The following is a 16483-nucleotide window of genomic DNA, read 5'->3' on the forward strand; positions in this document are numbered from 1 at the left end:
AGCTTTTGCATTCATATATACATAATATCTTATTAAAATATGTACTTATAAAAACAAGTTGAAGAGACATAAACAGTGTTGGGAACAAACAACTGGCACTTGGCAAGCTTCCAGCTCAACTGGTGGACAGACCAGGGGTAGCCTCTGCCACTGGCTTTCTTTTCTGGTTTTCCACAGAAAAGTTTTGCAGAGAATGAGGAATGATGGGTAATATGGCAAGAGGGTTAAGGAAAATGTCCTGCTCTTATCAGATCCTATTAAATGTTTGGGAGAGAAATTTGAGTGCTATTTACTATAATTTGAGTTAAAGTGTCAAATACATAATTTGTAGAATTAACATTTCTATCTGTCTTTCCAAGGCAAAAGATTTTTACTTTTTTCTTCTCTGAAACTCTTAACACTTGTCTTAACTTAATTCTTGGCAATTTCAACATTCGAATTTGGATGAATCTTCTAATCCATTGATTTCTCATTTCCTTTACTTTCCTTCCCCTACCTCTCTTGTCCTCTATTCTTCAGCCGTTTTTTCATGAAGTTGTATCTCAACTTTATTGTTGTCAACAACAGCAACCTCTCCACAAAAAATCTGTTTCAAAATAACTACTTCCTTTCATCACCACCCCAACTGTGAAGCCCCCTTCAGTAACCACAATTCTAAAGGTTTTTCAAATTAATCGTTTCTTTTTTCACTACCCTCCTCTCCATTTTTCCCTTCTTTGCCAGCTACAATTCCATGGTCAGTCATTATCTTTCCCTTCCTACACCTTCAACTCTCCTTTTATAACCTCTTGTTTTCTGAGTCTGATTTTGGAAATGCCTAACCTTGGATAAATACATTTAATCATCTTCCTACTCTGCATTTACACACGTGTAACAGAATATGGTTGCAGACCAGCTCACACTGGGATTGGTCTCACTTTAGATTTGTCATCACTCAGATCAGATGGGTCTTATGTAGTCCGTTTACTTTTCAACTCTCTTATATGGTTATTTCATCCTTCCCCCTCTGTCTTCGACCACTCAAAGCTTCTCTCCAAATTCTGTTTTAGATGACTTTGCTTTCTATTCCATGAGAAAATATAAGCAGCCAAAATAGCCCTTCCATAAGCTCCTATCCAGCACTGCTTACCTTCTCGCATTAACTCTCACATACTCCACCTTCTCTTCTGTTCCTGGGGATTATAACCATCCTCCCCTCATCAAGTTTTCCTCTTCTGTTTCATCATTCTCAACAGTGTATCAAAAACAAAACAAAACAAAACAAAACAAAACAAAACAAAACAAAAAAACAAAACAAAAAAACAAACCACCATTCTTGCTTTTATTGGAAAGAAACCCAAAACTCCTTTTCAAGTCTCATTTCTCCCTCTGGTTACTTCCCCATTTCTCTGCTTCTCCATATAGAAAAATGTATTAAAGAGCAATCTATCGATACTTCCCATTTTCCTCTCCTTCTATTCTTTCTCAAACTTCTTTCAATCAAGCCTTTACCACCACCACACCACCAAAACTTAGTAGTCACCACAAGTTCATGTTGCAGGATTCAATGGTAATATATTTTATTTTTTTATTTAAGCTTTTATTTAGTGAATGCAAATTTCATAGAAATAGCTTTAGATTGGCAATATATTTTAATCATCATTTATCCTATCAGTACATAATTTGGTCCAGAGGCTCCTTACTCTGCACATGACATGATTCACAAACTTTGGGCTTCAGTCCCCTTTTGGACTTTCTGCTATACCTGCCTGCTCCTGCTCAGCTTCCTTTGCAGATTCTTTTTTTTTTTTTTTTTAATTTTTTTGACAGGCAGAGTGGACAGTGAGAGAGAGAGAGACAGAGAGAAAGGTCTTCCTTCCATTGGTTCACTCCCCAAATGGCTGCTATGGCCGGCGTGCTGCGCCGATCCGAAGCCAGGAGCCAGGTGCTTCTCCTGGTCTCCCATGGGGTGCAGGGCCCAAGCACTTGGGCCATCCTCCATTGCACTCCCGGGCCACAGCAGAGAGCTGGCCTGGAAGAAGAGCAACTGGGACAAAATCCAGCGCCCCGACCGGGACTAGAACTCAGGGTGCTGGTGCCGCAGGCAGAGGATTAGTCTAGTGAGCTGAGGCACCGGCCCTTTGCTGATTCTTATTCCAACCTCCTCAGCTGGGATCTCATCTATACTTTATCCACATTCGCTTGCTTGGAGAACTCAACCAATTTTATGGTTGTAAGTAACATCTAAGCTCTTGTAACACTTAATATGTGTATGTTAGCTTTAACCTCTTTCCTATTATATGCAACTCCTTTCCTGTTATATGCAACTCCTATTCAAGCTCCACTTTAAAGTCAAGTGGACAACTAATGGTTGATGTGTCCAAGATGAAAATGCTGATTTTCTTACTTACTCCTCCAGTAGTATTTCCTGTTCTAGAAAATAAAACTTATAGTTTAAATTATTCAGTCTACCAATTAGCTTTTGCATCATAACAAATCACCCCAACCCTCAAAGACTTTAAACAGCAATCATTTATTATGACTTACATGTCAGTTTAGTTTGGATGTGGCTGATTCAAACTGGTCTGGGGTACGTACCTTTGCTTTAGGCTTCAGATGTAAGGCAGTTCTATTTCCCACTGCAGATGTGTTGGTCACCTGAGGTGCTCAACGCCACTTGTTTTTTATTCCCCTGGGGCAAGCAGGCTGCTCAGGGCATATTCTTCTCATGCTGATGATGGAACTGTAAGAGGGTAAGAAACAATGTGCAAGGCCCTTTGAGTCCTAGGTTCAGAACGAGCTGGCTGTCACTTCCACACATACGTCATTGACCAAAGTTAAATCTGAGGTTGAGCTCCTATGAAGAGGTAAGAGAACATAACCTGCCCATGATGAGGCCATGGCAAGGGTACGGATGCTGGGAAACATGAAGAATCCACATCAGCCATTTAGCTGAATACATTCGACCACAATCATTGATATCATTATTGACACCTCTTCCCCAGCCCCCTTCCCAGACATCCAATCAGTAAATCCTACTGACTACAGCTGCAAAATACATCCTCAATCTGATCGCTTCTTACTGCTTTCCTTGTTACTGTTCAGGTCCCAGCCAGCAACTGGTCTTACTTAGGTGACAATCATAGCTGCCTCCTTGTCTCTTTTTTTTTTTTTTGTTATTTATATAAAGAGAACATATATGCAGTTTTAATAGCATAGTGATACTTCCCACCCTACCCTCTTTCCTTCCCTCACTCCTACCAACCCTTTCCCTTTCTTTCTTTACTTCTAATTTTTATAATGAAGTACTTTTTTTTTTTTTTGACAGGCAGAGTGGACAGTAAGAGAGAGAGAGACAGAGTTTTAGAAAGGTCTTCCTTTAATGTTGGTTCACCTTCCAATGGCTGCTGTGGCCCGCGCGCTGCGCTGATCCGAAGCCAGGAGCCAGGTGCTTCTCCTGGTCTCCCATGGGGTGCAGGGCCCAAACACTTGGGCCATCCTCCACTGCACTCCTGGGCCACAGCAGAGAGCTGGACAGGAAGAGGGGCAACCGGGACAGAATCCAGTGCTCCGACCGGGACTAGAACCCGGTGTGCCAGTGCCACAGGCAGAGGATTAGCCTATTGAGCCGCGGCACCGGCCTATAATGAAGTACTTTCAATGTACTTTATTATTACAAGCTTACCCCTCCACTAAATACAGAATGCAACAAGTAGTTAACTACAAAAACCACTGCACAGGGCATATTCTTCTCATACTGATGGCAGTAGTGTAAGAGGGTACAAACTGTATGCAATGCCTCTTGAGTTTTGGGTTCAGAATGGGCAGGCTGTCACTTCCACACAAGGGCCGTAAACAAGAATGTAGACAAGGGCTATAAACAATTATCACATATCTAAATGTCAGTTTCACTCATACATGTTGTCCTTTTTCTCTCTTTCGAAGTTCCCATGTACTAGTTAACTTACAGATGCCTGCAACAGCCAGTGCCAAATCCAGGAACTGGGAACTCAGTCTAGGTCTTTCCTGTGGTTGGCAGGAATGCAATCCCTGACTGAGCCATCACTCCCAAGCTGTGCATTGGCAGGAATCTCAAATCAGCTGGAGCTACCAGTTGAACCCAGGTACTCTGATATAGGACATGGACACTTTAACAAATAGACTAAAGTCCTGCTCCAGTGGTATTTCCTAACAAAGCAACCAGAGGAGTCAAAACATGGTAGATAATGACGTCCTTTCTGAATCCTTCTAAAAACTTCCCAGCTTAGAGAAAAAAACAAAATTCTTACAATGGCCTAGAGGAAAGTGCATGATCTTGATTCCATTCCCTTACCGCTGTGATGTCATCTTTCCTTTCTTCTGTCTCATGTTGTTGCAGGCATAGTGCACTCTTTGATGTTCCTTGAAAATGTCAACCATACCTTCGCCTCAGGACCTTTGAACTTGCTGTTACTGTTCCCCGAAATGCTTTGGTTCCAAATGCCAATATATCTTGAGCTCTCACTTCCTCAGGGTTTTGATAAATTTTTCTTCAAAATGCAGCCTTTTAAGGGAGGCCTTAACTCTTAAGTTTTCTCTCTTTCACCCACAACCGCCACTCCCCATCATCCTTCCTTATCTTGTTTCTCCACAGCCCTTATTGCTACCTAGAGTACTTTTTGTTTTTCTCTACTGGAATGTAAACTATTCTCAGACCCCTCTGCCTGAGTTTTGAATTCTTGCTTCATCATCTCACTTCAGTAGCTAAAGGAATGCCTGACACAATGGTGGATCTTTAATAAATATTTTTGGAGTGAAAGAATGATTGGATAAATCTTACTGTTTCACTAGTGTGTGGTTCATCACAGGCATAAAGATCATTCTTTTGCTTATTTGTGAATAATAACCAGTAGATATTTTGGGATGTTTAACTTTTGAAATAATACTGATTGCATATAGTTTCCTGTTGTCAATCATAGATTTAAGAATTATTTTTGCCAAAAAATGCTTGTCATTAGGATGTCCATAAACTAATGGTTGTCAGAAGAGTATGGAATGCATTCATGCAAATTCCTTTTTTTTTCACTGAGCTTTATTTTCATTTTCCCCTCCTCCTTCTTGTATAATCTGTAGTATTTACCCTGGACAACACAGAATGGTTATGATGTGTTTGCTTTCTTTTGTGAAATGACTGGTTTTGCAATTTCAGCAAAAATGGCCTCAGTTGTAGAAATAAATAAGTTTCATTCTCCTTGAGGTTTAGAAATGATTAAAATTGAGAATAGGTGGGATGCTTCCCTCATGTGTTATTTCTTCAGCTTTATGATTTTATTTCCAAGCTAGTTTATTTTCTGAGCCCTCCCTCTTTTCTCTCCACTAAGGGCAAAGTAAATCGCTTTACCTTGCAGCAGTGTGCCGGCAGCAAACTGCAAAAATCTTTGAGGAAGCTTATCCATTGTCATTAATTTTGGAAGATTCATGGAGCTCTGTAAAAGACATAAAAAGTCAGTGCTTGGAAGCTGGTGATTATTATTTTTTACTTTTCTTTCCCTTCATATGCAAGGGGTGGATGGGCATATTGCTTCAGTTTTAATGATAGTGATACATGATCAGAGATAGTCATTCTTCCCCAGCTCTCTCAAGAGGGAGCGACTGCTCATCCCCAAAAAATGGAGGCTGGTCTGCAGTTAGAATTATGTGTGTCTGGATGAAAGGAATTGGTTTAGGTCTTCTAGCATATATCAATAAGTTTAGTTTCCTTTGTATATCTTACAAAGTTCCTTTCATTTCTTTTGCTTTATGAAAGGTGATTGAAGTGGAGGTTTAAAGGAACTAACTATATTGCTACAATTCTCTGCGACTATTATGTTTTCTCCCATATGTCAGGCTGAAGACAATTATCAATAAAATGGATAGAATTTTTATTTGGCACTGGCACATCACTTATCACACACATTTGTAAAGGCTCAGGGGGTTATACTGGGTGAGGTCTTTATCTTTACAGATAGCTCTTTTGATATTTGATTGTTTCATACATACTTAAATACTGTAATTCATAGTTTAGTCTGCAATTTATGTAGGCAACAGATTCTCATTGTTTTGCTGATTCATGTTCCACATCCCAAAGGAGAATTTTTTTGAAGGGAGGCAGCAATGCAGACCCTTTTTGCCCCCCTAAAATGATCAAATGAGTTCTGCTTTACATAAAAAAATTGAACTTAAGTTTTGTCATTTTTAATGGCTGGCATATATTAAGGAAAACACTTCGTATACACGATTTTATTCCTTTCCTAAACTAAAATCAATAGATCATAAATCTATGAGAATGAACAGTCACTTCCGTATTCTACGGAGGTCTTTGCCACTTGTCACTCGACCTTCTGATAGTTTCTATGGAGCTCAGTGATCCTTTTCCCCCATGTATCTTCCAGAAGAAAAGTAGGATATTTTCCCTTCAAGAAACAAAGAGGAAGAAAAATGAATGGACCCATCAGCCTGGCCATACTGTGCAGGCGTTTCCAAAGTTAACTGCTCCCAGAGGACGGGCAGTAAGCGGCTACTCACTTTGGAAGGTCAGAATCTTATTGTTAGTAATTTTAAATGGGAAGTTAATAAGAACACAATTACAGTAAACAGTCCACAGCCCATGTGAGAATCATCAAAGTTATGAACAAGAGGAGGCATGTAAGTGATAAACATAATTGCTGAAATCAGGACCAGAGAAAAAAGGATATTGGACTGAGAATATGCTGTGGGATTATAATCAGATGTTTGCTTTTTTCACAACACATGCAATTCACCCTCCCACCGAACATGAGGCAAATTGTGGTCTTGCTGGGTTGAGGGAAGACGGTATGATGTTTAGTAGAGAGGTAATCAATGTCCACTTGCCCTCCCCACTGTCTGTTGGCTCAGCTACTCCCAACAGGTTCCACTGTTTGCAGGATCCACACCCAGCGCTCAGGATGGAGGGCCTGTGGGGATGATGAGGCTTTCTCTACCTCAGTGGAATGCTGAACAGAAGGACTGGCTGGACCTCAGCACACCTTTTTAAAAAAATTTAGAAACTCCAGATTAAGCACTGTTATCAAAAGAACTTTTACGTTTCTGCTTCTGGAGTTTGTCAAGAAAGACGTTCAGTTAATCAGAAGCTATTCACTGAGCTTATGTGGTTTTTGTGCTCAGTTTTCGCATCTGCCACGATATGGCTATTCCAGGACACTTGGGCGCGTGGAATGTCTTGTCTCACAAAATGTAGACGTTGCTTGTCTGAAGGTGGAGTGTCCCACTCAGCCGGAAAAACCGGGGAAGCAGTCAGCTGGGGAAGACCGTGACCTCTGCAGTCACCCTGGCTGGCTTTGAGCTCTGGTTCTCTGGGGTACAAACTATGGAACTTCAGCGAGTTATCTGACCTCTGCTTGCCTCAGCTTCCTCCCTTGTAACATGGGGGCAGGAACAAGATCTCCCTCCCAGGGTTGAGATAAAATGCTTAGAACAGTGTCTGACACATTGTAGCTCATGAGCTAAGAGTGGAGGAGGCTGCGAATAAGAATGATTCTACTTTGCATTTAATGTGAGATGTGACTGAACTGTATAAAATTAAAGTGACTCATTAAAAAGTGCTGCAGCAGCAATGAATTTTAGTCCACCCTGTCTCTTAGGTGAAAGAGATTTCTTTTACTTCTCTAAATGAAATTTAATCTGATCCAAGCCTTCCTCTCATTATATTGGCTGGGAATTCAATGTGTGTAATTGTTGGAGTTTTCTCCATCTCTTGGTTGAGCAAAGTGATGGTGAAGGTGGGATGGGCAGAAGATGGATATTACTGTCTTTGCTTTAAAACCATCTCTGCCTAAGCTCACGCTGGCCCTTGAAGAAGACACTCTGATACTTTTGTTGCAAGCTGAAGTATGGGCTGTTGTGAGGTTGGGTGTCCAGGCCTACATCATGCAGTCTTTTCAATCTTTACAGGAGTCCTGCCATCCATCATTTTGTAGAACTCCTTGCAGAAGGACCTAGAGATCTCAGATCCTTTTGCAGCCTCCAAACATTCACTATATTTCACCATATTTTCTCCCCTTCTTCCACCACCTAACTGGCATGACTCCTTAAATGAATTTAGGCCTTTAGGGAAAAAAAAAATCCAGAAACATACATAATCTTCAGGCAAGTGCTTCTTTGGCCATGCAACACAAATTTCTCTAGGAAGCAAACATAAAGCAATGGTGGCCATTGTGGAGCAAAGAGGGAAATCTACAGAAAAAAGAAGATGCGCATTAATCTCTTGCATTTTGGTTTCAACATTGGGTTTCAGAGTGTACGACACAGGAATTAATTTTCTCTGGAGCTCCTAAGACTGCTGTTCATACTGCCAAGTGTCATCTTCTCCGTCACCTGCTGAGATCAATGTCATGTTAAATGAGGATTAAGGGGATTCACACAGCTGCAGTAATTTGTGGTCTGATTCACAGTGCATATTTGCTCTTTCACTGGCAAAGGTAGCACGGTTCTCCCCACAACAGCGACCTCAAATGACAGAGGTGCAGTACACACAGTGCAGATCTTGAGGTACTCCAACACACCAAGGCAACATTGAGTCAGTTATATTTGGTCTGAATTTTAAAATGGGGTTTTTATTTCATAGAATTGAAATAAGCCAAGTTACCTTATACATATATAAAAATGCTGTGGAATAGATTTAAAAAAAGTTCTGTGAATAAGGCACTGCTCATTTTTGAGCTTGAAACCTTTGCCTGGTCTTGAAGGATTACTTCCAGTGTGACATGCCCCCTTGCAGGTCACTGATCTCTTCCTCTTACTTTTTTCTTCTTCTCTACTTTAAGAAATAGTGTATTTATTTAAAAAGGAGAGAGAGCGAGAGCAAGAGTGAGTGAGCAATAGATCTTCCATCTCTTGGTTTACTCTCCAAATGCCCACAGATAGCCAGGGCTGGGCCAGGGCAAAGCTAGGAGCCAGGAAGTCCAGGTCTCCCATGTGGTGGCATAGACCCAATTTCTTGAGCCATCACTGGCTGCCTCCCAGGATATGTATTTGCAGGAAACTGGAATTGGAAACAGAGTCCAACCCGAACCCAGGTGCTTTGAATTGGGATTTGGGCTCCCTGAATGGCATCTTAACCATTGTGCCCCAAACCCACTCCACTTCTCCATTTATTTCTCCCCTCCTATTTTCAGAGTCTCTTTCCATTCCTTCCTCCTATTTCTCTATTTTCTTTTAATCTGAAGAGCCACTTTATTTTTATCATGAAGAGAATATTAAACTTGTATAATATGGTGTCCGTTTGTTATCTTTTTTTTCTCTACCCGAGTATCTACACTATCACTTAGGGGAGCAACATCATGTCAGTAAAAACCGAGAGTTCTCATCAGAGAAAATAAGGTCAATTTCTCTGCATCATACACTTATGTCTAAAAACTATATTCCCTCAGATCTTTTTAAGATCAGGCACAAGTATTGAGGTCAGAACTTTGATTGTGTAAGTCCAGAGATTTTCATTTCCATTAAGAAGCTGAATTAAAAAAAATCCCATTTTGCTTCCATTTCTGTTTCATTACTTTTTTTTGGGAGGTGGATGGTATCAATTATCACTCTGCCAAGAGCTCAGTCTGATCACCCTTCCCCATACACACAGTCTTACAGAAATTTCATGGAAAATGTATATTTTGAAAAAAACTATTCCTGAATTTCAAATTTGTGCCAAGATAAATTTTGTTTCATTTTACCAAAAATGTTTTGAAGTATGTGTGTATATATATGTATGTATATGTACACAGAAGGGTAGATGTGCCTGCAATATGAATGCTCACCTGGGAAAGCTCCAAGTATTGTGCTACATAAGCCTGGAAAGCTGTGGCTATCTGTGTACAGCCCCAAAGAACAGTCATGTGGCAGAGCCCAACAGAGCTATGGAGGCCTCCACTCTTCTGGGATGGCTTGGCGGTACAGGCAGAGACTTTTTGCAAGGGCCGAGCCAATGCAGAAATCTCCCACTTAGGCAATGCCAAGTAGAATTGTGTCAGAACCCTATCAGGGAGTCCTACCAGGGCAATGCCTAATGGTGCTGCAGAGATGAAATTCCAACCTGAATTCAGTGAGCACTGAAGCATGGGCTGTGACCAGCACAGTCAGAAGGGAGGGGCTGATCAAGCCCTTGGGAGCTCATCACCCACCGCAGTGTGCCTGGGATGCCAGATTTGGAGCGTTGAATATTTCCTCTTCTGGATTTCAGCCTTGCTTCTAACCAGTTAATCCTTTTTACTTGCCTGTTACTGCTTTTTGTAATGGAAATGTGTCTGCTGTGCCTGTCTCACCATTATACCTTGGAAGTATGTAACATGTTTTTGATTTTACAGGGCCTCACAGATAAGGGATTTTGCCTTGAGTCTCAGATGAGGCTTTGGATTTCTGAGCTAATGTTGGGATGAGTTAAGATTTTGGCACTACTGGGAATGAAATTCTTATGCTTGAGAGGGTCTGCATTTCAAAGAACCAGAGGTAAAATGCTATGTTTTGAATAGGGTATGCTCCTATTCATTTGAAGTTTAAACCTCAAAGTTTTATGTTAATGGTATTAAGAGGGTGCACACTTAGAGGGTGACCCTAGTAGAGAGTATTGGGGCATTGGGGGCATGCCCTGGGAAGACACTTGTGTGAGAAGATTGGCAATAAACCTTGATTAAGGCATGGACTCTCTGCTTCCTGACTGAGCACATACTCAATGCTCTGTGTATGCTCCGTCAGACTCACCATGTACTCATTCCTCTCTTTATGCTCCATCATTGCTATTCTACGGCTTCACCACATGACTGAACCTAGTCTTAGCCTGTGAACTCCAAAATTGTGATCACATTCAAATCCCCTCCTTCATAAGTAGCTTGTCTTGGTTATCTGGTTGTTAGTAGCAGAAGGCTGACTAACACAATAGCTGACCTGGATTTTATGTGAACTCTAATTTTTAAGTGTTGGTCTAATTAATAAAATAGTCTGTAAGTCAACTCAACATATATGACTGTAGTCCATTAATTTGTGTTCACTGAGTGAGAATTGTGTAAGGTTCTTAGGAATAATTCAAAGAACAACATTCTCAATGATTTCTTAATTTTCTATTGTTGTTGTTATTATTATTATTGTTATTTTACAAGCAAAAGTGATCATCAGACAGAAGTAACTTATCTGAGGTCCTAGAAGTCTCTCCCTCTTCCCACAAGAAAATGATAGACTAAAAATATAATGTATTGGAGTGAAATGGACAATTTTGAGATTCAATGATTGTTTATATTCCTTGTCTCTTCTTTTGAGGAACAGTTGTTTTTTTCTTCACACCATTTGTTTAATTCTTTTGTTTAGTGTAGGGTTAACTTTATGATCACTAAGTAAACTGAAAGTAGATCTTTGTAAAAATGAACAGTGGGAGTGGGAGAGGGAGGAGGAGGAAGAAAGGTTGGCGTGTGGTTGAGAGGTAGGGTAGGGTAAGAAGTATCACCATGTTCCTAAATCTGTATATTTGAAATACATGAAACTTGTATAACCTAAATAAAATTAAAAAAGAAAATAGTACTGAAAACATAGAACTTTTGCAATAATCTAAGCAGAAACTATATATGAAAGCTTTTTTGTAAATCAGAAAGAATCAGACAGACTTTGGTTTATGTATGTTCTGCAAGAGTGAGGGAAGCAGATTAATTTGTTTTCTTTCCAGAGGTAAAGTTTTAAAAAGTTTCTTTTAATTGATGCTTAAAATTATATATATATTTAGCGGGTATTGTGAGATTTCAATGCATATATACATTGTGTAATGTTCAAATCAGGGTAAACATCTATCTCTTCCAACAGTTATCATTGTTTGTGATGAAACATTAAAATTATTTATTCTAGCTTTTTAGAAATATAAACATTATTATTATTTTTTAGAAGGATTTATTTCTTGAGGTCGGCACTGTGGTGCAGCAGGTTAAAGCCCCAGTCTGCAGCAACTGCATCCCATATGTGTGCTGTTTGTGACCTAGATGCTCCACTTTCTTTTTATTTTATTTATTTATTTATTTATTTTATTTTTTGACAGGCAGAGTGGACAGTGAGAGAGAGAGACAGAGAGAAAGGTTTTCCTTTGCTGTTGGTTCACCCTCCAATGGTCGTTGCGGCAAGCGCACCGCGCTGATCCGATGGCAGGAGCCAGGTGCCTCTCCTGGTCTCCCATGGGGTGCAGGGCCCAAGGACTTGGGCCATCCTCCACTGCACTCCCTGGCCACAGCAGAGAGCTGGACTGGAAGAGGGGCAACCGGCACAGAATCCGGCGCCCCGACCGGGACTAGAACCCGGTGAGCCGGTGCTACAAGGTGGAGGATTAGCCTATTGAGCCGCGGCGCCAGCCCATTATTATTATTATTGTTAAGAGCAATCCTACTGCATGGAACACCAGAACATACTTTTCCTATCTAACTATAATTCCCATCCCTCCTTTCCCTCGCTTTCCCAAGCCTCTGGTAAGCACTTATTCTATTCTCAACTGCTATGAGATCAGCTTTCTTAGATTCCGCTAACAGTAAGATCATGCAGTAATTGTTTCTCTGTGCCTGGTTTATTTTACTTAATAAAATAAGCTTGAATTCTATCTATGTCTTTACAAATTATGGGATTACATCATTTTTAAAGATTGAATAGTGTTGCATTGTATATGTGTGGCAGTTTCTTTATTGATTCATCAGTTGATGGACACTTAGTTTGTAGGTTTTGATGTGGACCTCCACAGAAGGCTGAGATTCTGGGTGCATGGAAAAAGAGGAATTCCAGGCAGAAGTGCCTGACAAAGGCCAGAGAGTTATTTCCTGTACTATTGCTGTGAGGCCTTTGGGACGCAGGCATATGAGAAATAGTGACTTAGAGGGGCTGATGGTGTGGCATAGTCTGTGGTTCTAGCATCCCATATGCATGCTGGTTTGTTTTCTGGCCGCCTCTCTTCCAATCCAGCTCTCTGTTAATGGCTTGTGAAAGCAGTGGAAAATGGCCCAAGTGCTTGGGACCCTGTACCCATGTGGGAGACCCAGGAGAATCTCCTGAATCCGGGCTTTGGATCGGCCCAGCTTTGGCTGCTGTGGCCACTTGGGGAGTGAACTAGCGTGTGGGGAGCAACTCAGACTAGACTAAGTTACTCGAATTAAGACTTATTCTATGCATCTGCTCTCCCGCAATATGGCGCTGGGAGAGGAGTGAACAGTTTCTACACAGCTGCCTCCAGTTCGACCAATAACCTGCAGGAGCTGATCCTGCTCCTGATTGGAGGAGAGCAGCGTACTCGGAGTGTGGGTAGCAGAGTTGGGATTGGCGGAAGAGGACTATAAAGGAGGAGAGAGACAACATGCACCAGGAACACCTGAGGAACATCGAGGAAGGAACACCTGAGCAGCCCCCGAGAGAGCCGGCCAGCGGTGTGCCGCTCCCCCGCGGAAGTGGGGAAAGTGGCAGGGGGAACTGCCCTTCCACGGAGGTGGAAGGGACGGTAGCCAACCTGGGAAGGACCAGCAGTAAACCCGGGGAGGGCCGAGCAGACAAAAGAACAGCGCAGGGTCCTGTGTCATTCCACCACGAAGAGGGGGAGCGACACTAGCGGATGGAAATCTTTCTCTCTGTCTCTTCCTCTCTCTGTCTGTAACTGTATTTCACAAATAAATAAAAAAAAATAAAATCTTAAAAACAAAAGAAATAGTGGCTTAGAAATAAGTTGCTCTTTGCCAATTGTTAAATCAACAACGAGAGTTACTGGGTACATGCTCCCCACATAGGATCTCTGTCCTTAATGTGTTTTACTATGAAGCTTAAAAACAACACTACTAGTCGAACAATACCCTATACCTTGTGCGGTTGTGTGAGTACAGTCTGTTGAAATCCTTGCTTAGTGAGCCGGCGCCGCGGCTCACTAGGCTAATCCTCCGCCTAGCGGCACTGGCACACCGGGTTCTAGTCCCGGTCGGGGCGCCGGATTCTGTCCCGGTTGCCCCTCTTCCAGGCCAGCTCTCTGCTGTGGCCAGGGAGTGCAGTGGAGGATGGCCCAGGTGCTTGGGCCCTGCACCCCATGGGAGACCAGGAAAAGCACCTGGCTCCTGGCTCCTGCCATCGGATCAGCGCGGTGCGCCGGCCGCAGCGCGCCGGCCGCGGTGGCCATTGGAGGGTGAACCAACGGCAAAGGAAGACCTTTCTCTCTGTCTCTCTCACTGTCCACTCTGCCTGTCAAAAAAAAAAAAAAAAAAAAAAAAAAAAAAAGAAATCCTTGCTTAGTATATACTAAGTTGATCTTCAGTATATGAAGGTAACTGAAAATGAAACTCGATGAAGGGCGGGATGGGAGAGGGAGTGGGAGAGGGGAGGGCCACGGGAGGGAGGGAGGTTGGGGGGGCAGCCACAACAATACAAAAGTTGCACTTTGTAAATTCACATTTATTAAATAAAAAAACTATATAACAAACAAACAAAAGAACTTAATACTTTACCCTTTTAGTATTTTTTATGTTCTACTTAAAACTATTGGTTGAAGCCGGTGCCGCAGCTCAGTAGGCTAATCCTCTGCCTTACGGCGCTGGCACACCAGGTTCTAGTCCCGGTCAGGGCGCCGGATTCTGTCCCGGTTGCCCCTCTTCTAGTCCAGCTCTCTGCTGTGGCCCGGGAGTGCACTGGAGGATGGCCCAAGTGCTTGGGCCCTGCACCCCATGGGAGACCAGGAGAAGCACCTGGCTCCTGCCATTGGATCAGCACAGTGTGCCGGCCTTGGCGGCCATTGGAGGGTGAACCAATGGCAAAAGGAAGACCTTTCTAAAACTCTCTCTCTCTTACTGTCCACTCTGCCTGTCAAAAAAATAAAATTAAAAAAAAAAAAAACTATTGGTTGAACTCTGTAATTAATACACAATTACTCTTAGGTGTTTAATTAATGCTATAACTAGTACTCAAATAGTATTTTACACTTTGTGTTTCTGTGTGGGTGCAAACTGTTGAAATCTTTACTTAATATATGCTAAATTGATCTTCTGTATATAAAGATAATTGAAAATCTTGATGTGAATGGAAGGGGAGAGAGAGTGGGAGAGGCGAGTGTTGTGGGTGGGAGGGAAGTTATGGGGGGGAGCTATTGTAATTCATAAGCTGTACTTTGGAAATTTATGTTCATTAAATAAAAAAAAAAAGAAATAAGTTGCTCTAGAGTTCATTTTGGGGAGCTGAGTATAATTGTGTGAATGAAACACAGTTGTGTCTACTGAGCACATATTTGAAGATTTAAAAAATTACCAAATTACAGAAGGGCTGCTGGGTGAGGCTGAAAAATGTTTACTATGTTTTGTAGTAGGTAGGCATTATTAGATGTTTGGAGAAGGAGAGAAATAAGATAGGTTTATATTTGAACTTAAGGGGGAAAATAAACTCCTTTAAAGTGATATGTGTGATGAGTAGTGTTAGGGACTTGACCAGTGGCTGGGAAATAAGTTTATCTATCGGAAAGACAATAAAACAAGTGTAATTGAAGGCTAGGATTGGGAGAAGTTTTCTATACTCTTGTCTTCAATACATATGGATTTTAACATTGCTTGTATATTAAAGTATAGTAGGCGGATATTTGAATCTGGACTGTTTATTTCAGAAAATCTAAACAACTTTTCCTTATTGAATTGGCTTCTTCTGTCACTAACAGTTCTGAGTGAGAGGTAAAAGCACTGAATAGAATGATAAACATTAGTTGTTAATTTGCAAAATTTAAGTCTGTGAAGAAAGTGTGGCTTGATGGTACCAGCTGTTGCTGTTGTGTTTGTGAAGTTGGGTGTTCTGACTGTGTGCTGGGTCTCCAATCATGGTGTGCTTGTCCAGGCTATGGGTAGAGAGTTCTTAATACTCCTTTCCTTCCTTTTGTTTAAGTTTTAGTAGTTAGCCTTTGCTCCATTTACTTCCTTCAAATATTATCCAGTTTCGTAAATTGTCATCATTTTCAGGCAGATTGTTTTAGCCATGTGTGTTTTTTGACTTTTTCTTTGTCCTGTATAATCCTTTATCTAACAGATAGGAACCCATCTGCTTCAGTTGAAGGCTGGTCATACAGTCCTGTTGGAGGCAGGCTACCAGGATAAGAAACAATCAAGAAACTTGTCCAGTTATCTGTTTCTCCATGTCTAGGTCAGTGTTCTGCAGCCCCAGATGCTTAGAGTGTGGGAGTCTGATACCTATTTGTAAGTCCCTAATTTCTATTTTAGCTTGTAAATAACCGTTCCAAGAGAAAACTAGGGAAGAAATTCCTGAGTGGAGGGAGTTTCTGCAGATGTATTCAGATTAGCATTATTCATTAACCTCAGCAGTTTGTGCTGGTTAATAACCGCTAGCACACTGCACTTTGGAAGATTACTTATTAGGTGGTGTAAATGTCCCTTCAAAGACATTCTTGCTATTTCATTTAAAAGGCAATGAATTAGCCCTGGAAATCTGCCATCTATAATTTCTGTCTAGAGGAACTGCCCTTCTATATAACAGA

This window comes from Oryctolagus cuniculus, chromosome 11, assembly GCF_051225735.1.
Source record: "Oryctolagus cuniculus isolate XC-2025 breed Fujian yellow rabbit chromosome 11, ASM5122573v1, whole genome shotgun sequence".
Lineage (NCBI taxonomy): Eukaryota > Metazoa > Chordata > Mammalia > Lagomorpha > Leporidae > Oryctolagus > Oryctolagus cuniculus.